The 24,691-nt window shown below is 43.3% G+C and overlaps 1 protein-coding gene across 1 annotated transcript in view; it reads left to right on the top strand.

Annotated features, from left to right (window-relative positions):
* The first annotated feature begins 13,856 nt into the window (after positions 1–13,856).
* The window catches only part of STAC3 (SH3 and cysteine rich domain 3), a 172,390-nt gene continuing 161,555 nt past the window's right edge, over positions 13,857–24,691 (top strand). Inside the window, exon 1 of the mRNA XM_077483574.1 lies at positions 13,857–14,016. The gene's annotated coding sequence lies outside the window, so the exon portion shown is untranslated. The remainder of the gene's footprint in view (positions 14,017–24,691) is intronic.

The raw sequence follows: 24,691 nt of genomic DNA, 5'->3' as shown, positions 1-24,691 counted from the left end.
GACCCCTAAACTAGGACATGCTGACTTTTTGACCCTTAAACTGGCATCTCTGTATAACTTGTGCCTGACTAGTGGCTAGGCTCCGAAGTAAGCAAATCGCAAGGATTCATGGGATACATGACGCCGCTATTCCAGGAACCCCTGCAAATCACCTAGTGACGCAATCACCTAGGCCAGTGATGGCGAACCTTGGCACCCCAGATGTTCTGGAACTACATTTCCCATGATGCTCTTGCACTCTGCAGTGTAGTTGAGCATCATGGGAAATGTAGTTCCAAAACATCTGGGGTGCCAAGGTTCGCCATCGCTGACCTAGGCGATCTAAAGGAGGAAGTAATGCATACATTTAAAAAAAAAAGGTATTCACCAGCAAAAAAAAAAAATTGCCCATTGTGAAAACTATGAGTTAAGGGCATGCAGCACAGCCAAAGATAAAAAAAAAAAAGGGTGGAACTTCGCTTTAAGGTCTCTTTCCCATTTATTCACATATGGCAGTGGTGATGTGGAGGGATACCTAAGGAGTTGAGCATATAGGTGAGCGATGAGTCCCCTTCTGTGTGGATCAGTTTTGCAAGCTTGTTCATAAGTTGTGAAATGTGAAGAAGTGGAGTCAAGGGGGGAACATGGGGAAAAGAAGTGTTTAAGTTGTAAGTATCGGAAAAGTTCAGATGAGAGAAGTCCATGGGCTGCAAATTGGCATCCCCATCAGGGTTTCCCCAAACATTTGTGTCCCTATCAGAGTCCCCCCCCCACACCCTCTCACGCACAGTTGTGTCCCCCTCAGAGCCCCTCCCATGCACATCTGTGTTCCCCTCAGAGCCCCTGATGCACATTTGTGCCCCCTTCAGAGCCCCCGATGCACATTTGCATCCCCCTTAGAGCCCCCATGCACATTTGCATCCCCCTTAGAGCCCCCATGCACATTTGCGTCTCCCTCAGAGCCCCCATGTACATTTGTGTCCCCCTCAGAGCCCTCATGCACATTTGCGCCCCCCTCAGAGCCCCATGCACATTTGCGCCCCCCATGCACATTTGCGTCCCCCTCAGAGCCCCCCATGCACATTTGCGTCCCCCTCAGAGCCCCCCATGCACATTTGCGTCCCCCTCAGAGCCCCCCAAGCACATTTTTGTCCACCTCAGAGCTCCCCATGCACATTTGTGTCTCCCTCACACACATTTGTATCCCCCTAAAACCCCCCAAGATTTATGTTCCTCTCAGAGCCCATCTCCCACTTTTTTATGTTCCCTCAGAGCTCCCCCCATGTACATTTGCCTCTCCAAACAACTACCAACTGACCGACCGACCAACCACTATCTTTAGTGCAGATCCGCTGCAGCTTCTAGCTCTGCTACTGCTGTTACACGGGCACACTGTGTAAAAGACACATGTTAAAAGCAGGCAGGACACGGAAGGTGTAGCAAGGGCCAAAACTAGGGGGAGAGTGGTGAGTGCCTGCCCTGGGTGATGAATCTAGGGGGGTGCCGCTCCCACCTGCACTGGGAACCATCGCTTTAAGGGTGTCACTGCCGCCTGATCAAGTGTGATGGACAGGCAGGTCTCAATCCTAGTTCTGCCCAGTGCCTATGTTTTTTCTGATTTTGGAGAGAAGGGTGCAGAGGAGGCTCTTAAGTTGGGGTGGGCTGTAAAGGAGGCCTTGGACCAAGAGAGCAGTGCAGAGGAGGCCCTGGACTAGGGGGGTGGGTGCAGAGGAGGTCATTGACTAGGAAATGGAGGTTGGTGTGGCAAAGGCTCTTGGATAAGGGGTGATACTGGACTAGCTGAAGGGGTGCCTGGAGGTCCCAGATTAGGAGAGGGGGTGTCCGGAGGCCCTGGACTAGGGCAACAGATGTCTGCGGGCCCTAGACTATGACAGGGGGGTTGTGGAGGACCTTCAGGAAGAAAGAGCCTGGATTTAAAGCATGGGCTGAGGAAGATACTGCCTGGGACCTGGAGGGTAAGTTTACAACATAAATGGGGACATTTATCAATTGTCGCAAGTAATGCCAAACAGGAGCTGAGAGACAGGTCACACGATTGTGTCGTGTGTGACTATGTCCATGCCCAGTGTGATGGCCTGGTACCATGTGGGGATACTTGGTGTTCTGTGCATCCTTGTGCAGGCAGTCCAGTCAAAGTCAATCGGGACGCAGCAGCTGCATGGACATGGTCAAATGTCAAAATTTTATATGCAGACTGGAAGGAATGCATGTATCCGAACGCACAGTGTCTGTATTTGGTTCTGTGTACCCACCTCTATAGGTGAAGCTCTCTAAAGGATGCAGATGCAGCAAAAAGTGGCGCAGCATACAAGACCTGTCTCAGCGCCTGTCTAACTGAGCCCTTAGGGGAATTTATCAAAGCTAGAGCAGAGAGCATTTGGAACAGCTGTGCATGGTAACCAATCAGCTCATAGCTTTCATCTTTAAAGCTGAACAAGCTGAAAATAGAAGCTGATTGGTTGCCATGCACAGCTGTTCCAGATTCTTACTGCACAAATTCTTACTGCATAAATTCCCCTCACTGTGTTTTACATTTCTTATTCCTGACTACTGCATTCTAAGTACAGTACATTCTTTGTTAAAGTGATTGTAAAGGCACTCATTCTATGCATTAAGGTAAAAAAACCTGTGTGCAGCAGCGCCCGCCCCCCTAATTCTTTCCCGAACAACCTCTCGGTCCAGTGATGTCCATGAGAGCCTCAGCTGTCTGGGGACTCACACTCCTGATTGGCTTTTGGCAGCAGCAGGAGCCATTTGCTCACACTGCTGTCAATAACAGCCAATAAAAAGACGGGAGTGGAGTGGAGCCATGGCTCCATGTGTGACTGGACACACAAAGCCACGGCTTGGGAGTGTGCCTGCTTGGGTGACCCCATAGCAAGGTGCTTGCTGTTGGGGCACCCAGAAAGAGGGAGGGGCCAGTGGTGCCAGCGAGGGACCCAAGAAGAGGAGGATCTGAACTGCTGTGTGCAAAACCACACAGAGCAGGTAAGTATAACATGCTGTTTTTTGTTTTTATTTACAAAATATTAAAGACTTTAATATCACTTTAAGGTTAGCTGTGTGTAGTGGTTTTCAACCCTGTCCTTAAGTACCCCCAACAGGCCATGTTTGCAGCTTTTCCTTTATCTTGCACAAGTATCGGAGTCAATGGCTTGGTATTTTGGACAGCAATTTTAGCTAAGAGAAATACCCAAAATATGGCCTGTTGTGGCACTTGAGGACAGGGTTGAGAACTACTGTAGTAAAGGATATGCAGTAGAACTGTTTTATTTTATTAAAATTAGTATACTGAGGTTTTTTACTGTCTGTTACATACTGTGCTTGTGGCACAGTCATTAAAGCACATGACCCTTTAAACTACTCCCACTGATGCAATCTGACCATGTCCACAGTTTTGGCATGGTGCCGCTGTGTTGCCACATTTCTTGGGGGGGGGCTGGCATGGGGTTGGTGGGTGCAAAAAAATGTCCAGCCCTGGGTGGCAGATATGCTAGCAGCACCACTGGGTGCAGTGGGTCTCCACTGATGTATTTAACTGGCAGTCCTAGCAACCAATAATGGCATTGGGAGGTGGCGGACATTGTCTGGTAGCAGGGCCTGCTCTGCATACTGCAGGAGGAGGGGGCGTATGCAGCAGATGTCCCACAACCTGAAGAAGCTTGAACAGAGATCGGTCCCTGCACTGAGTCTGAGGACTCAAGCTGTAGGCCGGAAAAAAATGTCCAAACGGGCTGTACTTTAAAGACCCATGATCTGAACCATTCCATTGTAGCTCTGGCTGTATGTTTGGGGTCCTTGCCCTGCTGGAAGGTGAACCTCTGCCCCAGACTCAAGTCTTTTACAGATTCTAATGCCCTATACACAGAGTCAGAAAGTCAGACGGAAAAGGTCCAATCGGATTATATTGTCGGAAAATCCAAACGGGTGTGGGCTCTATCGGACTTTTTCCGTCGGAAAAATTTGAGAGCAGGATCAAAAATTTTCCGACAAAAAAATCTGATCTGACTTTTTCCGATAGTTTGTAGAGAATTCAGACAGCCAAAGTGCCATGCATGCTCAGATCAAATTACGAGACCAAAGCTATTGGCTACTAGCCTCTACGTAGTCCTGTCGTACGCAACGAACGTCATCGCGTTCCGAATGATTGGATTTTCCACCAACTTTGTCCGACTGTGTATGCGACACAAGTTTCTGACAAAATCCGTCAGAAAAAAATCAGATGGATTTTGTGGTCGGAATGTCCGACCGTGTGTACAAGGCATAACAGGTTTTCTTCTACAACTGCCCTTTATTTGTCTCCATCCATCTTCCCATCAACTCTGACTAGCTTTCCTGTCCCTGCTGAAGAAAAGCATGCTCACAACATGATGCTGCCACCACTGTTTCACAGTAGAGATGGTGTGCTTGGGGTGTTGTGCAGTGTTCGTTTTCTACCGCACATAGCGTTTTGCTTTTAGGCTTAAAAGTCAATTTTGTGAATAGTATAAAATTGAAACTCGCCCTGAATGGTGAAAAAAACAGTGAAAAAGAAAACTAAAGCAGCTGCCACACACACAGTGCTACTCACTAGAAATGTAAAATTATGAAAATGTGGCGTGTGCAAATGTTAGTAAACATGTGTAACCAAGTGTGGATTAGTGCAGATGTGAATATACAAAGCAAAAAACATGTAAACAAAGTCCAAATAAATGTGCTGAATGTTCTGATCCGCAATGGGAAAAAAAACTTTTAGCAATAAAGTGAGTTTCAGGCCTCAAATAGGCATTAGTTCAAAAAAATAAATACGAGTACCATCATCCTGATCAATCATTTTTAAAGACAAGAGGTTATAGGACCACCCAAACAGTTGCTGAGGCTGTACCTGGTGTATCCAAACCTACAAGATTTATGGGAGGTTTGTGGACTATCTCGGTACTTAACCACTTGCCGCCCGCCCTATAACAAAATAACGGTGGCAAAGTGGTTTCAAAATCCTGAACGGACGTCATATGACGTGATCAGGATTTTGAGCCGCTGCGCGCCCCCGGGGGCGCGCATTGCGGCGATCGTTGTTGCGGGGTGTCAGTCTGACACCCCGCAACTACGATCTCGGTAAAGAGTCTCTGACGGAGATTCTTTACCACGTGATCAGCTGTTTCCAATCACGGCTGATCACAGTGTAAATAGGAAGAGCCGGTGATCGGCTTTTCATCACTCGCATCTGTCTGACATGGGGGTCTGTGCTGATCGATGAAAAACGCAGCCCCCCCCCTCCCCCTAGGATGCCCACACTGGACCACCAGGGATGCCCAGCACCAGGTATGCCACCCTAGACCACCAGGGATTCCAGTCAGTGCCACAATGGAGGCCAATCAGTGCCCACAATGGGCATCACTGATTGGCATGCATTGTTTGGCACTGATTGGCATCCATTAGTACACTATATTATAATACAATGCCGCCTATCAGTGCCCATCCGTGCCACCTATCAGTGCCCATCCATGCCCATCTGTGCCGTCTACCCATGCCCATCCGTGCCGCCCATCCATGCCAATCCATGCCAGCTATCAGTGCCAATTTGTGCCACCTATCAGTGCCACATATCAGTGTCCATCAATGCTGCCTTATCATTGCCCATCAGTGGTCAAAGGTTGAATTCGTTTTCATCCAGTTTATGGATGAATTCCAAGAGTTTGTCTTGGGTCCCTGTCCAAACCAAGAACAGGTCATCTATGAAGGCGATACCATAGAAGCACATCAGTCAAATATTCTGTGTACCTTTCATCAGAGTGCACATATCTTTCCCAACCCCCTAAATAGAGGTTAGCATAAGCGGGGGCACAGGACGTCCCCATGGCAACTCCCTGGGTCTGTAAAAAAAAGTTGATCATTGAACGTAAAATAATTTTTGGTCAAAATAAACGTTAAAAGTGCCAAAATGAATTCATTCAAGGGCCAAGTAGTTGTGTCTTGTTCATATAGAAAGGATCCAGCCATCAGGACACCCCGCTTGTGGGGGATACTAGAGTACAAAGCCTCAATATCAATAGCCACGAGAAGGGCTTCCGGAGGGATCTGGATCCCCTCAAGGTGTTGTAAAAGATCAACAGAATCCTTAATGTACAAGGGGAGACTACATACATGGGGCATTAGGAAAGCATCAACGAACTTACTTGAATTGTCAGTCAAGGAGCCTATTTCCAGGTCTGCCTGGGGGTGTCTGCATGTTTTTATGCGTGTTAGGGAGGGAGTAAAATGTGGGGACACGAGGAAACTTAGGAACCAGGAACTCCAAAGTGTCTTTGTCAATGAGGCCCAAAAAAAAAAGGCGAAAAGGGTGAAAGACGATGCAAGAGATTCAGAAATAGGACAGTACCAATTCTGGTTCTTGAGGATAGTCAGACACATGATAACAGACCGTCTCTGCAAAGTACGAATCCAACTCTACAAAAACCTGAATCAAGGGCTACATTTCTCCAAACAAAACCCTGCCTTGATTAACAACAGAATGAGCCAGATGGATGCATTCCAACAACTGTTCCCTAGTCTGCTCCTTCAATATTTGGTGGCAGTGTTCCCTTTCCTTTGTCACTAGCAAGGCATTGTACAAAACCTCCTTCTGAGCGTATCTTGCAGGAATTGGCAGATGTTGAGACCGTATACTTCGCGGTTCCCAGGTGCAGCCAATCTGATCGTTGGTGGCCTCAGTGTTATGTAAGGGATGCTGAATGCAGGTATCCTAAAGGAATGACCAGATCAGTGGGCTACATGTCCAGGAACCAGCCAAAGTATGATTAAATTAAGTTTATTAATATAAAAACAACTATGACAACACCAACAAACCATGAAGAAGGTAAATGTGTGAAATAGATGTAAAAGTGCAGCAAACATAGAAAAACAACTTAACACATGTTATGTACAAAGATGGAGGGAGCTCACATGAACAGGGCAGGATTAAGACTAGGACTAGCAACAAGTGGAGGATACAGGGTACTGGAAGCAGGTCACAAATTACAAGGAACAGGATCAGACAGGGACACGGCTCAGAAGCGAAATACAAAGGCAACAATAGTCATTAAGAGAGGGATTACGGTATGTACTTTCCCAGCAGCCAGTGTGAGTCGCAGCCTAATTACCAGCGTTAATTTAGTCGGCTAAAACATTTTAGTCGATTAAATACGACTAAAACAATTGAGATGACTAAAATACGACTAAAACGAAAAGCCATTTTAGTCAAAAGACTATGACTACAACTAAATTGCAATTATTGAAATGTACTGGAGATTTTAGTCGACTAAATACGACTAAAACTAAAACAATTGCAGAAGACTAAAATGGGACTAAAACTAAAATGCCATTTTACTCCTAATGCTGCGTAACACACGATTGGACAATTAGAGTCCGTTGGACAATTCGATCGTGTGTGGGCTCCAGCGGACTTTTTCTTCCCAAAAGTCCGGCGGACCTAGAAATAAGACTGGCTTCAAATTTGTCTGCCAGACTCGGCTCTTAGCGGACAATCCATTGGTCTGTGTGCTAGTCCAACAGACTAAAACCAATGCTAGGGCAGCTATTGGCTATGAACTTCCTTATTGTACGTCATTGCATTAGAATCCGTTGGACTTTTGAAGTGATCGTGTGTGTGGCCAAGTCCGTTCGTTTTAACCACTTAAGGACCGCCGTATTGCCAATGTACGTCAGCACAATGGCACAGGCAGGCACAATCACGTACATCTACGTGATTGCCTTCCAGCGGGTGGGGGGTCCGATCGGACCCCCTCCCGCTGTTTACGGCGGTCCGATTCAGTCCAGGAGCGCTCCGTGATGAGGGGATGGCCGTTGGTTTTCGGCCACCCCCTCTGGATCGCTCCTGGCCAATGAGAAGCTTCCTCCCCTGTGTATTGTTTACACAGGAAGGAGGAAGTGATGTCATTCTCCTCGGGGCGGTCTTTTTGACCGGACTACGAGGAGAAGAGTAAAAGTAAGTGTGCACCAACACTACACTGACATGTAGGTACACACAGGCACACAAACCCCCCCCGATCCCCCCCCCCGATCGCCCCCCGCCCCCCCTCCCCCCCCCCAGTCACAGTGTCACTGATTGCATTGATCATTTCTTTACTGATCAATGCATTCAGTGTCAGTTGTGACAGTAAAAACTGTCAGGACAGTTAGTGTTAGGTCCAGGGTAGCCCCCTATCACCCCCCAATAAAGATTTAACCCCCTGATTGCCCCTAGAGTTAACCCTTTCACCCCCTTTTGCCAGTGTCACTAAGCGATCATTTTTCTGATCGCTGCATGTGTCGCTAGGTAGCTAGTTATTTTTTTAGGTTCACCGCCAGGTTTTTATATCGCTAGGTACCCCGATATACTACCCAATAATGGTTTTAACCCCCAGATTGCCGCTAGTTAACCCTTTCACCCCCTTTTGCCAGTGTCACTAAGCGATCGTTTTTCTGATCGCTGCATTAGTGTCGCTACAGTCGCTAGGTAGCTAGTTATTTTTTTAGGTTCACCGCCAGGTTTTTATAGCGCTAGGTACCCCGATATACTACCCAATAATGGTTTTAACCCCCTGATTGCCGCTAGTTAACCCTTTCACCCCCTTTTGCCAGTGTCACTAAGCGATCATTTTTCTGATCGCTGCATGTGTCGCTAGGTAGCTAGTTATTTTTTTAGGTTCACCGCCAGGTTTTTATATCGCTAGGTACCCCGATATACTACCCAATAATGGTTTTAACCCCCTGATTGCCGCTAGTTAACCCTTTCACCCCCTTTTGCCAGTGTCACTAAGCGATCGTTTTTCTGATCGCTGCATTAGTGTCGCTACAGTCGCTAGGTAGCTAGTTATTTTTTTAGGTTCACCGCCAGGTTTTTATAGCGCTAGGTACCCCGATATACTACCCAATAATGGTTTTAACCCCCTGATTTCCGCTAGTTAACCCTTTCACCCCCTTTTGCCAGTGTCACTAAGCGATAATTTTTCTGAACGCTGCATCAGTGTCGCTAGTGTCGCTAGGTAGCTAGTTATTTTTTTAGGTTCACCGCCAGGATTTTATAGCGCTAGGTACCCCGATATACTACCCAATAATGGTTTTAACCCCCTGATTGCTGCTAGTTAACCCTTTCACCCCCTTTCACCAGCGATCACAGTATAAGTGTCACTGGTGACGCTGGTTAGCCAGTTAGTTATTTAGGTTCCCCGTCAGGTTTTTATATAGCGCCAGGGACCCCCATATACTACCTAATAAAAATTTGAACCCCCTGATTGCCCCTAGTTAACCCTTTCACCACTGATCACCGTATAAGTGTTACGGGTGACTCTGGTTAGTTTGTTTTTTATAGCATTTTATATTCAAATCCGGAAGGCAGTGCTTGGTTTTCGGGGTGCCGTGCGCGACTAGACTCCCAAAAAGTCCCACACATGTGGTATCCCCGTACTCGGGAGAAGCAGCAGAATGTATTTTGGGGTGTCATTTCACATATGCCCATAGCATGTGTGAGCAATATATCATTTAGTGACAACTTGGTGCAAAAAAAAAAAAGTTTGTAATATTCCCGCAACTTGTGGCAAAATATAAAATATTACATGGACTCAACATGCCTCTCAGTAAATAGCTTGGGGTGTCTACTTTCCAAAATGGGGTCATTTTGGGGGGTTTTGTGCTATTTTGGCATTTTATGGCCTTCGAAACTGTGATAGGTAGTGAGGAGTTAAATCAAAAATTTGCACCCTTAGAAATCCTGAAGGTGGTGATTGGTTTTCGGGGTGCCGTGTGCGACTAGACTCCCAAAAAGTCCCACACATGTGGTATCCCCGTACTCGGGAGAAGCAGCAGAATGTATTTTGGGGTGTCATTTCACATATGCCCATAGCATGTGTGAGCAATATATCATTTAGTGACAACTTGGTGCAAAAAAAAAAAAGTTTGTAATATTCCCGCAACTTGTGGCAAAATATAAAATATTCCATGGACTCAACATGCCTCTCAGTAAATAGCTTGGGGTGTCTACTTTCCAAAATGGGGTCATTTTGGGGGGTTTTGTGCTATTTTGGCATTTTATGGCCTTCGAAACTGTGATAGGTAGTGAGGAGTTAAATCAAAAATTTGCACCCTTAGAAATCCTGAAGGTGGTGATTGGTTTTCGGGGTGCCGTGCGTGACTAGACTCCCAAAAAGTCCCACACACGTGGTATCCCCATACTCGGGAGAAGTAGCGGAATATATTTTGGGGTGCAATTCCACATATAACCATGGCATGTGTGAGCAATATATCATTTAGTGACAACTTTTTGTAAAAAAAATTTTTTTTTTTTTTTGTCATTATTCAATCCCTTAGGACAAAAAAAATAAATATTCAATGGGCTCAACATACCCATCAGCAATTTCCTTGGGGTGTCTACTTTCCAAAATGGGGTCATTTGGGGGGGATTTGTACTGCCCTGCCATTTTAGCACCTCAAGAAATGAGATCGGCAGTCATAAATTAAAAGCTGTGTAAATTCCAGAAAATGTACTCTAGTTTGTAGACGCTATAACTTTTGCGCAAACCAAAAAATATACGCTTATTGACATTTTTTTTACTAAAGACATGTGGCTGAATAAATTTTGCCCTCAATGTATGACTAAAATTTAGTTTATTCGATTTTTCTTATAACAAAAAGAAGAAAATATCTTTTTTTTTCAAAATTTTCGCTCTTTTTCCATTTATATCGCAAAAAAAAAAAATCGCAGGGGCAATCAAATACCATCAAAAGAAAGCTCTATTTGTGGGAAGAAAAGGACGCAAATTTCGTTTGGGTGCAATATTGCATGACCGCGCAATTACCAGTTAAAGCAGCGCAGTGCGAAATTGCAAAAAGACCTCTGGTCCTTAAGGTGTTTATTGGTCCGGAGCTGAAGTGGTTAAAGTCCGGCGGGCCTCAGCTGCAAAGTCCGTCGGATTGTCTGCCGGACCAAGTCAGTGAAAGTCCAGTCGTTTGTACGCAGCATAAGACTAAATTAACACTGCTAATTAATAGGATAAGATGATTGCTGGGAGCAGTGGCGGCCCGCTCATTAGGGGCGCAGGGGCGCCGCCCACACAGAATTTCCACACACACGGGAGTCAGTAACCAGGCTGTGGAAGTCTTTTTTGTTTTTTTGGGTAAAGCTTGGGTAGAATGAGGGTGAGGGCAAGCCTAGGGATGTTCCCGTAACAATTAACTTGAATAATGAGGACACTACTTTGCACTAAAACTTCAGGGAGAAGGCCCCCCATTGTGAAGTGTATATAATAGATGAACAGTGCAAACCAGGGACTCCTCAACAATAATACAGTCCTGAGTGTACAAAATAGTAGCTGGTAGTCTCCTATAAGAGCTAAGGAAAACCTTCAGGTTCTTAGGTTCAGAAGGCTGACTCACTGTCTCCAGGCGGCCATGTGCAGGATCAGACAGCTTCAGTACTCCAGCAGCCTGTGTCCTGGATCTTTGAAAAGCTTTCAGAGAATGCTTCAGGAGGATAGAACCCATAAAAGGTGCTGACTGTTGCAGGCAGATCTCCCAGGGAGGCCACAGCCCTCAGGCTGGGTCTTACTTCCCCAGGAACAAGCCCTCTGCTCGGGGAAGTAGCCCATTTATACCTCCCTCAGCCCCCAGCGGCCATATTGACCAGAGATTGGTTAGGGAGATATTAACATGCAAGCTGAGGTCATATTCTCCCACCTACTATGTCCCAGGGTCCACTGCAATTGTAATTGAGTAGTAACTAAGCTCATAACTGCAGAGCCCAGAGCAGACCTAACTAATCAAACAATGCTTTCCCGATTACAGGGAAGCCACAAACTAAATTTAGCAAACAGTAGCTCTATGGGGTGCTACATGTAGTTTCAGCACCAACATCACTTGGCACAACCGGTACCAGTGATTATCAATGTAATTAAACACTACACTACATACCAATGTAACAGGGCATTCCTTGCACTCATGCACTCATCACTAATGTAATTGGTTCTTTCCCCCAGTAGCCACTAATATAAGGGGACCCCTACCCACCAGGTAAAGGGGGCAATTTTCCTACTGACCACCAATTTAAAAGGACACTTCATTTTCATTGTCTAAGTTTAATTTCTAACAATTATTACATCAGATTTAAACCCAAAACCAAAAATGTAATATATTGCAGTTTACCAATCCTTAAATGAGGTAGCAGCTTTAGTTTTCCTTTTTTTTTTTTTTTGCCCCTTTGTTTTCACCTGGTGATCTGGCCAGTAACACACCTCCTGTATTATAGTGCTTATAATCCAGCAGATGAATAAGCATATAGACACCTTTGGACAGCAGCATTGGTAATCTGAGAGGAGGGTAGTATTGGTGTATGTTAATCTGTCAATACAGCTAAAAAATTAGCTGAACTCCAGCTAACACTTTTTAAGCAGTTATAGCAACAGTTTTATTTGTTTTTTTAAACATGAACAAGAGCTGATAATTGTAAGCGCCTCTGTCAATGGTAAATGGTTTATCTCAACCCTCTAACTGCTACATTTGCAGGGCAGCTTGTTCTGTTGAAAAACAACAGACCTCCTGGCCATATCACCAGGTGAGAAAAATAAAATAAAACCTATAAAAGAAAACGAATGCAGCCGTCACATCTAAGAATTAGTTGGCTACAATATAATGTTTGCTTTTAGGTTTAGTACCACTTTAACTTAAGTTATTACAACACAAATTGTCATATAGCATTGGAGGTGATCATTCGTGGGTATCAAACATGTAAGTAAACACATCCTTCATTCTTTTATCTGTTTCTATATTTACAACTTACTGATCATGCTAAGGTACTGTGAGTTTAATCATTTTGCAGGAGAGGTTCCTTGGGGCCTGGTCATTATTTTTAGGGGTTCTCTGTGTTAAACATGTTTTCAAAGTCTGTTCTAATGCCCCACCTTGTTTGAAGGTTGTTGGCTTCAACTTGTCTTGCATACACACGATCACACAAATGTTGGCCAACATTTGCAAACGTGGGAACACGGTAACATACAAGACGTACGCTGAGCCGAGAAAAAGGAAGTTCAATAGCCAGTGCGGCTCCTTCTGCTTGATTCCGAGCATGCGCGATCTTTTGTGCGACAGACTTGTGTACACACAATCAGACTTTCCAACAACAACGTTTTTGTTGGTGGAAAATTTGAGAACCTGCTATCAAACATTTGTTGGCAGAAATTCCGACAGCAAATGTTCTATGGAGCCTACACACGGTCTGACTTTCTGACAACAAGCTCACATCCGACGTTTCCCGGTGGAAAATCCGACCGCGTGTACATAAGAGATTTCTGGTTGGTTACTTCAGTTTTGATCATTTTGTTATTATTATTAGTTTTGTATCTAGTGGATATTGATATTATTGGAGTAAAAAAAAATCTCCATTTAGTCATCTCACATGAATATATAATTGCTCACGGTGCGTCATTGCAGTTGCCTTAAAGTTTTAAAAAGTAACTCTTTATAAACCTGTGATGAAAGAAGAAATACTTAAGGAATTCTTTATTGCCAGCTCCTATGCCATGTGTCACCTCAGAGGACATGGAATGCCAGCAGCAACATTTCGAAAATTCTGGGATCTGTAGGAATGCAAAGAATGTAAGTTTCGAAATTTAAAATAGATGGACTTGTTTTTTTTTCTCCATAATCATTCTAACTCAACTTTTTATTTTACTATTCATTAGCACCTCCCTTTAGTAAAATATTCTTTCAGAGACACATACTGTATTTTTTTTTTTTTATCCAGTCTCCTCCACCCTTGCAATTCCTGCTTGGGCCCTCACCAGCCATGTTACTTGTAGCTTATGAGGGTTCCTATTTCTCTGTGTCAGCCTTAGCATCTCAGCTGTCCTGTCACCTCTACTCTTGTCACTCCTCCAAATTCAAGGAACAGTTCATGGTTGGGCTATCAGTGAGGAGTGAGGGTCCCATCTCTATCTCAGATCTTTGGCTGTACAAATAACCAGGTGAAGATAAAGGAATCGCTAGTGGATTTATACCTGAAAATCTCAGGTAAGGAGCATTTAATGAACCTTTTTTTGCTTTTCAAAGCTCTGTCCAATGTATTATTAAATGTTGAATGCATCATATTAGATATGTGAAGACAAAGTATAATCAGGCTCAGCTCTGCAGGGCATAATTCCTAATTATTAAACGCCATGCCACAAATATCTCCATATACTGTAGTTCCTTTACTCTGTTTTCCTCATTTTTTTTGATTTGGGAATATTGATTACACATATAGGTGGAGTGAAAAGCAATTCTATTAGGAAAATAATTACAGTTTTCATTTAGATTGCCTATTCATTCGCACAAGGTTCAATTCTACTCCTGGTTATAGATAAAATACACAACACATATCACACTGGTCAAAATACCTTTTTAGTTTGTATAATTATGTTTAGCTGCTGTGACTTCCATAGTTGGGGTTGTTAAAACTCTACAGCAATGGGTGAGAGTAAACATCTAAGCTGAGCAATGACTCGCATTGCTCCCTCTGAATTTTGTGGAACTTATGCCACGTACACACGACCAGATTTTCCAGCAGACTAGGTCCGACGGTCTTCCCAACTGACTTTTCAGCGGACTTCCGAACGAACGGACTTGGCCACACACGAATGGACTAAGTCTGTTCGTTTTGAACGTGATGACGTATGACGGGACTAAAAAAGGACGTTCATTAGCCAGTAGCCAGTAGCTTCCCTTGCGTTGGAGTAGCATACAGACAAATGGTTTTCCCGATAGGAATTGAGTCCGTCGGACAGATTTAAAACATGTTCTATTTCTAGGTCTGTCGGACAGATTTGAAACATGTTCTATTTCTAGGTCTGTAGGATTTTTAAAATGAAAATCAAATTTGCCCACACGCAATCGGATTGTCGGGACTGATTCCATCGGACCTAGTTTGCTGGAAAGTCCAGTCGTGTGTACGCGAAGTACCTGAAAAATTGTATGTTAGTACAAATAAAAAAAGTATCACGGACAGTACTCAATTGTCTCTGTCGCAAGTGCACTAATATGGCTACAATCACCTCAAGCACGTGTAAATTAGAACAAATTGTAGAATCCAAAATAATTTAAATAATGGTGAAGCGCTTCACTATTATTTTTATTTCTTTTTTATTCCGCATGAAGTGTAGTGATAGAACTGTTAGGTGGTAGCTGGTTTTTATAATATATTATATATTTTTATTATGTTTGTGATATGTTTGGGGTAGCATATAATAGCGTGGTGATATATATTTACTCATAGAACAAATTGTACCCATGAAAATTGGTACATCAAAGACAAAATCAATTGACTTAAAATCAAAAAATGCGGTAAAGCTTGAATTCAAATGCACTTTTTTCACATTTTTAAAAAAAACTATTTGTGAGATATTCACTTTTTTTGTGTGTAGCATCTGTTACTTAAAAACTGAGTGTAAAATGGTCTTAAAGGGTCAATGCTATTTTTGTTGAATGCGGAATAGGCTCAATTGTCAAAATTAAAGTTTTTTTTTTTTAACATATATATTTGAACTGAAATAGAAGACCTTTCTCGCCTTTTTTAGCAATCCAGTTTGGTTTTTGCACTGCACAGAAAAGGCTTGTTTAAACCTGGTGTACAGTATGGGAAGGTGGCAGCATTTATCCATGCTGATCTCAAGGCAGAGAAGCTGAATGTGCTCCGTTTCATTGTCACTGGTGTCACTCCCTCAGAGTGTTGCCAACTTTCCATGCAACACGCTGACTGGATTTTAAAGATGATCTGTCAGAGTATAAATATGGGAGCAGATGTTGCTGACTTGTTTTTGCAGTTGCATGGTCCAGAACATTCATTCTTTTCCCTGCTTTACACTTTCATTCACTAAATAGTGAAAGAAGGATAACAATAACAACCCTGGAACCTACATCTTCAAAAATAAATCAAATCATTTTTCTCCTGAAGGGTTCCTGGTAGACCACCTTCCCTCAAATGGGGATGAGAGAGACACAAGTCCCTAGGATTAGGTCACAGGTGCAATCAAAATCACATGTAATTATCACGTACAGGAGGATAAAGAGATTGTTATTAGTTTGTAATGCTTTCATTTCATATGGATATGTACACAAAAACAATTAGTTAATACAATTGTTGTAGGAAGAAGTCATTACATGCTTTCTGATACCTCTACAGGCTGTTATAGTATCTATGGTGTTTAAAGGGTTATGAATTTGCTTGGTGTCGTGGGGAAATTGAGGACATATGGGACACTGTGGGGGTTATTTACGAAAGGTAAATCCACTTTGCACTGCAAGTGCACTTGGAAGTGCAGTCACTCTAAATCTAAGGGGTAGATCTGAAATGAATGGAAGCTCTGCTGATTTTATCATCCAATCATGTGCAAGCTAAAATGCTGTTTTTTTTTTTCCTTGTATATCCCCCTCGGATCTACAGTGACTTTACTTCCAAGTGCACTTGCAGTGCAAAGTGGATTTTCCTTTAGTAAATAACCACCTGTGTCTGCAAACATTGCGTTGTAGATTACAGGAGACATCTGTGGATAGATTACATGACTACTAGCAAATATAAGAAATTTCCATTGGCCCAAATGATACTTGCACGTGTTCTAATAGTGATGTTACGCCTAAAATGTGTCTATTTCAATGAACTTAACTATGAGTAAACTTCCTGCATTGTGAAATCTCAGAACCAGGAAAATCATTGGAATCAGCTTTCATGAAATGATTCTGCTCCAAGTCTACAATGAATGTGTCTATTTGAGTACCTGAATTATAATTAAAGTACATGCTTCATCTTGTTTTCCTTAAAGTGTTTTGTGGTCTAACCATGAATAAAATGTCAGTACAATGTATATTAACTTTTGTCTTCTCACATACCCATGTATGAACATTGAATAAAAAAAATCTAAATTAACATAAGTCTGAGGGTGGCATCAAATATTTAATAAAGGAAGTAAAAAGGGCAGTACCTCCAACAATCAATCAGAAATGTGACTACACTAATGCCATGTACACATGATCAGAAATTTTGGTCGGAAAAAGCTCTGACCGTCAAGAACGCGGTGACGTGCAACATGTACGACGGGACTAGAAAAAGGAAGTACATTAGCCAGTAGCCAATAGCTTCCGTCTCGTAGTTGAATTTGAGCATGCGTGAGTTTTTGCACGTCAGAATCGCATACACACCAATGCATTTTCTCATAGGAACTTTTTCCGACCAAAAAAATTGAGAACATGCGCTCAATCTTTTGCTAGCCGAAATTCGGCCAGCAAAAGTCAGATGGAGCATACACACAATCGCATTTTCCGACCAAAAGCTCTCAACTGTATTTTGCTGGCCAAATGTTATAGGCCAATATTTTTTTCTAAATGATTTATAGAAGTGGGGATTTTAATGTATGTCTGAAGACTGGCATTATATTATTCTATCCTATATCAAAGCGTTTCAAGCATTTTTTTTGCATTCCCATTAATAAGTATGGAAAAAAAAGCAGTTCTAGCAAGAACAAAAACCTGTGTAAACAGTCCCCAACACAGGCAATGAATGGTCCTTGTATCATAGCTGTGTGAACCCTAGAAGATCTGTGTGTTTCAATAAAACCGATCTTTCAATTGAGTGATTAATATGTTCAGAGAGTGGTGAATTCTCCAAGCATAAGCTCAGCCCTCAATACATCAAACATTGTAGAAAAAGTGCATGAAAAATATACCAAACTTTCACATACAGTAACTGACAAACAACATTAATTAAGTGAATATACGTGCAAATAATTATATTCCCCCATGTGATATTCCTTGTAAAACAAACAACTCCACTTGTGAATCCATCCACCAATAGAATATTTCTCCGCACTCACCAGATCTCAATGCCTAATTTTATTACATTTTTTTAAAGGAAGGCATACACGCATGTACTTAACCACTTAAAGCGGGAGTCCGCCGAGAGTCCGCGTTTTTTTTTTTTTTTAAAAGCCAGCAGCTACAAATACTGCAGCTGCTGACTTTTAAAATAGTGACACTTACCTGTCCAGCGCGCCCGCGATGTCGGCACCCGAAGCCGATCTCTCGATCGTCTCTCGGGTGCTGCCGCCGCCATCTTGGGTATGGGAATCAGGAAGTGGAGCCTTTCGGCTTCATTTCCCGGTTCCCTACTGCGCATGCGCGAGTCGCGCTGCGCAATAAGGATGGACCCACTGCCTCTGGGAGCTGCGTGTTTCCAAGCAGGCAGCAGGGGACTTTCGGAAAGGGGCGTAATCTACGCCCCTTTCCACAGAGAGCTATCCCGGAAGTGGGTGCAGATACCTGTACTGTACAGGTATCTGCACCCCCTCCCCCCTGAAAGGTGCAAATTGTGGCGCCGGAGGGGGGGAGGGTTCCAATGAGCGGAAGGTCCACTTTAGGGTGGACCTCCGCTTGAACACATTTTGATGTATACTATATTCACTTAAATAATGTTATTGGTCAGTTTTATGTGAAAGTTTATATATACCCTGTAAGAGACCATTACTTTTGGGGATTTTAGTGCATTTGTTTTTTATTTCATTTATGATTCTTTTGGTATATATATATTTTTTAACACACATTTTTTATACAATGTTCAAAATATTGAGCACTGAGCATATGTTGAGAGAATTTATCGGTCTTTGAACATATTTATCACCTATTTGGGGGGTGATTAGCATAACAGCTTTTTACACTATTTATCATATATTTTAAGGGGTCACTCTATTGTGCAGAGTAGGTCGGTATTTTTATTTTTGCTTTCCATTACGTTTTTAGACCGCATTATTGTGAGTATTCACTTGCCCTGTATGGTGTAATCCACAGCAACCAATCAGAAATGGTTCTTTAGCTGGTGTGATTACATTAATATGAAATTGGAACAGAACCTATCCATTACTGCATGTTGCTCATCTTCAATGTCCTTTGCGGTGTCTTGTCAGATATAACTAGATATGCATAGGCCACAGACATTAAAATGATTAATGATGAATTTATTAAGATGAAAAATTAAAATAAGAATTAACTCACAAGGTAAGGGTTAAAGTGGCTAGTCACAAGGGGAGGCTTGTTGTGTAGTCCTGATCCAAATAGGTGGCGTGTTCGGAACATGCTTGATCACAGCCTGAAGAAGTAGCATGTGTGCTCCGAATGCGCGCCTGCCGGCCCTGTGCCCCCACATCCAGTGACGTCACAGCCGACGAGGAGACAACTGCCAGCTTGACTCTGAGCCTTGGAAACCCCCCGCGGCTAGTGAGACAGCAACAGTACCCCACACTGCTGGTTATCTGGATCAGGACTACACAGAGAGCCTCCCCTTGTGACTAGCCATTTTAACCCTGTGAGTTAATTACTGTTTTATTTTTTTATCTTAATTAATTCATCATTAATCATTTTCATATACTGCACTCAGATGAGTGCCGCTGTTCTTCACATTATATATCTACAGAGCTGCTTCCTCTTCCACGCCTGGCTGCCCCTCTAGAGCAATATATACATCTTTAACCCATCAAACTTGTTCCTAACTCATTAAAGCCTGAACTGAACTTTTCCAGGGTCCAAGCTACCCCCAACCACTGGATTTTATTATCATAATCGCCTTTACCTATAGTTTTGTTTCCCACCCATCCATCTCTCCCCAAGCGCCACTATACTCCCCCACCCTTTATATATATATATATATATATATATATATATATATATATATATATATATATATATATATATACTGTATACACACATGTATAATATATATTACTACTTTAGCGTACACCTGCCGTTAGGTGTGGCGGTATCCATTACTGGCTTCCTCCTGACAGTGCTATTTGTCTGGCTTCAATACTTTTGAAATACAGACCTAGAACAACATGTTGCAAATAAGTGTTGGAAATATGTCAGCAATTTTTATTTATCTCTAACCTGCTCTAGATCAGCGACTCTGACAGCATTGAAGCCAAAGAATCAGCATGATAGTAAGGTAATTGGAATTCTCAAGGGAGAGGGCAGCAATGGCAGCCTACATCATTTTGCTGTCATTCAGCTAAGAGAAAGTATTTCTAAAGCCCAAACTTTGTTTCTTATAGTTTTGGATAGAGTACAGAAAGGGTAAAAAGTGGCCATATAATTTTTATATTTAATGGCTATGCACCATTGGGAAAAAAATATTTTACTTCCTGTCCTAAAGGCACAACAGAAAGTTACAGGAAATATCCCAAAGGAAGGGGATTTTTCCTCTAAGCCCTTGTACACACGATCAGAGATTCCGACGGAATGTGTCCGATTGGAGTGTTTTGTCGGATAATCTGACTGTGTGTGGTCTGCATCGGACTGTTTCCGTCGGAATATCTGTCGGACCAAATTTTCCAACTTTCCGGAAATATTTTCCGACAAAATGCTCCGATCAGACATACTCCGATCATGTGTAGAGAATTCCGATCGGACAAAGTGCCACGCATGCTCAGATCAAATTCCTACACCAAAGCTATTGGCTACTAGTCTGAACGTAGTCCCATCGTAACGAAATTACGTCATCATGTTCTAAAAAGATCAGGTTTCCTGACAACTTTGTCCGACAAGATCCATCGGACAAAATCCGACGGATTTGGTTGTCGGAATCTCCGACCGTGTGTACAAGGGCTTAGATAGATGTCCCTGGGACAGGTGTCCCCATTGGAAGATGTCCCTCTCCGTTGTTTTGGGGATAACTGTAAAACGTTGGATTTCTCCTTGCTTTCTTTCATGCTGATCATGAACATTAGTACAAATAGAAGGGTTCATCTCCTCAACAGGAACATAGACAGCAAGAACGACCTGGCAGAGCATCCAACCTTTTCCTGGTCTATCCAAAGCTGAACAAAAGGTTTTGCCTAGAGGTAGACTTTAAAACACAACTCCAACCAGAATGTAATTTTTGTTTTTGATAAGGTGAGGAAGTGTTAGCCCTTGTACACACGGTCGGACATTCCAACGGAAAATGTCCGATCGGACCGTGTTATCGGATAATCCGACCATGTGTGGGCTCCATCGAACTGTTTCCGTCTGAATATCCAACCAACAAAGTTTTAGAGCTGGGCTATAAAATTTTCCGACAACATGGTCCGATGGGACTTTGTCCTATCATTTGTAGAGAATTCCGATCGGACAAAGTGCCACGCATGCTCAGATCAAATTCCTAGACCAAAACTATTGGCTACTAGCCTGAACGTAGTCCCGTCGTAATGAAATAACGCCCCCACGTTCTGAACGATCGGATTTTCCAACAACTTTGTCCGATCGTGTGTATGCAACACAAGTTTCGGACAAAATCCTTCGTATTTTGTTGTCGGAACATCCGATCGTGTGTACAAGGGCTTAGATCGATTTATCAAGTTTTTACTGCTGTATGCTCCCCCTAGATTTCTCCTAGATTTGTCTGAGAACTGCTACCAGGACAGGAAGTGAGGGGAACTCTCCCCTCTCACAGAAATAAATAATTCACACATTCTAAACCTTCCTTCCCTGTATCTAAAGCTAGAAACATTTCTGGAGCTAGGCTTTGAGGTACAATGTACTCTACTACATTTAACTCCTGCCATCCAAGCTATCTTTTCTTTGTTTTGTTTTTTAAAATATACTTCTATGCAGACCTTAGGTATATACCTTATTTTAAAATTTGCTACGTCTACAAAATTAAAATAAAACTATAAATATATTCAATATTTTATTAAATGTGGTATGTCATATAAAAGCATATATAATATTAATGTCAAGATATTAAAATGATTAGAAATAAATAGAAGTATATTGCCCTTTTACTACAAAACAAGCAGATGATTCCTATAGATATATGAATTCCACAAAAATCTCTGTAAATAACTCATGGTTGAGCCCAACTCCTCTTTTCCTGCACCCTCCTTTTCTGCTTTCTCTCTGCTACTTTTTACGCACCTATTCAAGCTGGACTGGTGACAACGTCTCTGGGCATTTTTTTCCTCCCGGACATCATGGTGATCATGCCAGACCAGCATGATGATAGACCCCCAAAGGGAATATCCATGATGGCCAGGGCTCACTGAGGTGGCTGGGCATCATTCAATCTAGGAAAGGAATCAGAAAATCTGTAGGGAAAGGATCAGAGAGAAAGTAAGTAATGTAGCTAGCTAGAGTTGTATTTTTTGTTGTTTTTTTCAAAGCTGCATCATTGGCATAATTAAAAAAATGTAGTATACAGTAATTCCTTGTTAAATGCTATCCTACTAAGTAATTGTAACACTTTTTTTTTTTTTAATTAGGGCAGTGATACTACACAGATCATTCAGATTATTACCAATGCACATTTTATTTTATTTTTTATTTTGTTTTATACAATATATATTATACCAAGCCACACAATGTGGGCTGCAACTGGCCACAAACTTGCCAGTATACTACAGAAAAACAATACAACATAAACGTTATCACAGAAACTTGTGATACACCCCCCCCCCCCCAACTTTGCCCAGACAGGTACACAACTGTTTCTACCTCCAGTCTACCATGACACAAGGATACAGTTCTGCGGCTCCCCCATATTCTATCAGATATCCTACATGGGATGGTTACGCTCTCCACCTCCCGCTCCCCCCTGCTCCATAGTGACATGGCTAATTAAGGAGAGTTGCCCGTCCCCAACTGTGCAGTGTGCAAATTCTACAAACACTCACTTCCATGTTACTATATCTGCAAAGGATCTAGGGTTATGTCCCAGTGTGGTTCATCTGATAACGTGTCCATGGAAGCCATCCACCCCCCAAACCTTCTCAAATGTGTTCAGAGCCCCTCTGGTCAAATACTGCCTTGTTGACCAATGTTTTCCAAGACTCCAAGGTCATGACACAGAGCTCTTCCATGAAAGGATAATACGCTTTTTAGCGTAGAACAGAACAGGGTAAGAAGGGTCCATATGACCCTGGTAGTGGCCAAGGGCTCCACTAAGTGTATAAGACATACTTCGGTGGACATAGGGATAGAAATTGAGGTGACCGACCTTATACAGGAGGCAATGGCTTGCCAATAAGATCTAATTAGTGGGCATTCCCAGAAAATATGCATGAAGTTAGCTAAGGGTGCAGCCAGGGGCGGCCCATCCATAGGGGGCGCTTGGGCGTCACCCCCCCTCCAGGCAGCCACAAACAAAAAATTTCAATGACGCCGAACACAGTGCACCTATGGGAAGCGCCACGTCTATGCAATCACCAGATTGCAGACGTGGCACTTCATTTGCGGGCGTTTAGGTGTGTAACTTCTGCCCATTCATAGTATATATTACTACGGCCGGGCGGTTTGACATCTGATATCTGAGTTTGAGGTCACTTCCTGTTTTCTCTCTCCAATTGCACCAAGGAGAGAGGAAACAGGAAGTATAAGAGGACGGACCTCTCCACAGGACACACCACTGGAGAGGACAACACACTGCAAGGTAAGTAAGGGGGGAGGGGGGGTTTGATGTGAGGCTGCTGCAACTTGGTGGGACACATGCTGCTGCAACTTGGGGGGACACATGCTGCTGCAACTTGGTGGGACACATGCTGCTGCAATTTGGTGGTGACACATGCTGCTGCAACTTGGTGGGACACATGCTGCTGCAACTTGCTGGGACGCATACTGCTGCAATTTGGTGGTGACACATGCTGCTGCAATTTGATAGGACACATGCTGCTGCAATTTGGTTGGACGTATGCTGCTGCAATTGGTGGTGACACATGCTGCTGCAATTGGTGGTGACACATGCTGCTGCAACTTGGGACGCATCCTGCTGCAATTTGGTGGGACGCATTATGCTGCAACTTGGTGGGACGCATGCTTCTGCAATTTGTTGGTGACACATGCTGCTGCAATTTGGTGGGACGCATGCTGCTGCAATTGATGGTGACACATGCTGCTGTAACTTGGTGGGATGCATGCTTCTGCAATTTAGTGGTGACACATGCTGCTGCAATTTGGTGGGACACATGCCGCTGCAATTTGGTGGTGACACGTGCCGCTGCAATTTGGTGGTGACACGTGCTGCTGCAATTTGGTGGTGACACGTGCTGCTGCAATTTGGTGGTGACACGTGCTGCTGCAATTTGGTGGTGACATGTGCTGCTACAATTTGGTGGTGACACAGGCTGCTGCAACTTGGTGGGACAAAGGCTGCATGTAAGGAGGGACTCCGCTGGGGGCACTTGATGTAAGGACGGACTCTTCTGGGGACACCTGATGGCATCTGGTGGCAGGCAACGTGGCTAGTGACACGCTCAGGGCTCCCACTGATTCTGCATTATGGTGAGTTGAATGATTTCATTTTAGATTACAATGTTATAATAGAAATAATGCGCTTCAATCATCCTGACACCATAACAACCATGGTTCCGGGATGATTGAAGTGCTAACACCAGGTGTTTGGAATATCTTTATCTGCTGATTGTTAAACTTTCTGGAATACACATATTTATATTGTTGTGTAGGATCTGGGCCTGCTGTCCCTCCATCCCTCTCTCCCTCTCTCCCTCCGTCCCTCGTTCATCTCAGACACTAACCACACCACCTTAGAGCCACGCCCACTATTTTGATGAGACCACACCCATTTCACCAAGTGGGAGAGGTTAAAAAGGAAGGGCAGGGTCTGGCGCCCCCCCATCCTAAAACATTACCAGCCGCCACTGGGTGCAGCACATCTCCAGCACAGGGAGTGCTGATTCCC

The sequence above is a fragment of the Lithobates pipiens genome, unplaced genomic scaffold (genome assembly GCF_037356315.1).
Source record: "Lithobates pipiens isolate NorthernLeopardFrog02 unplaced genomic scaffold, aLitPip1_a1.2 Scaffold_16, whole genome shotgun sequence".
NCBI classification, from domain to species: domain Eukaryota; kingdom Metazoa; phylum Chordata; class Amphibia; order Anura; family Ranidae; genus Lithobates; species Lithobates pipiens.
This window is presented reverse-complemented; position numbering and strand designations above follow the sequence as displayed.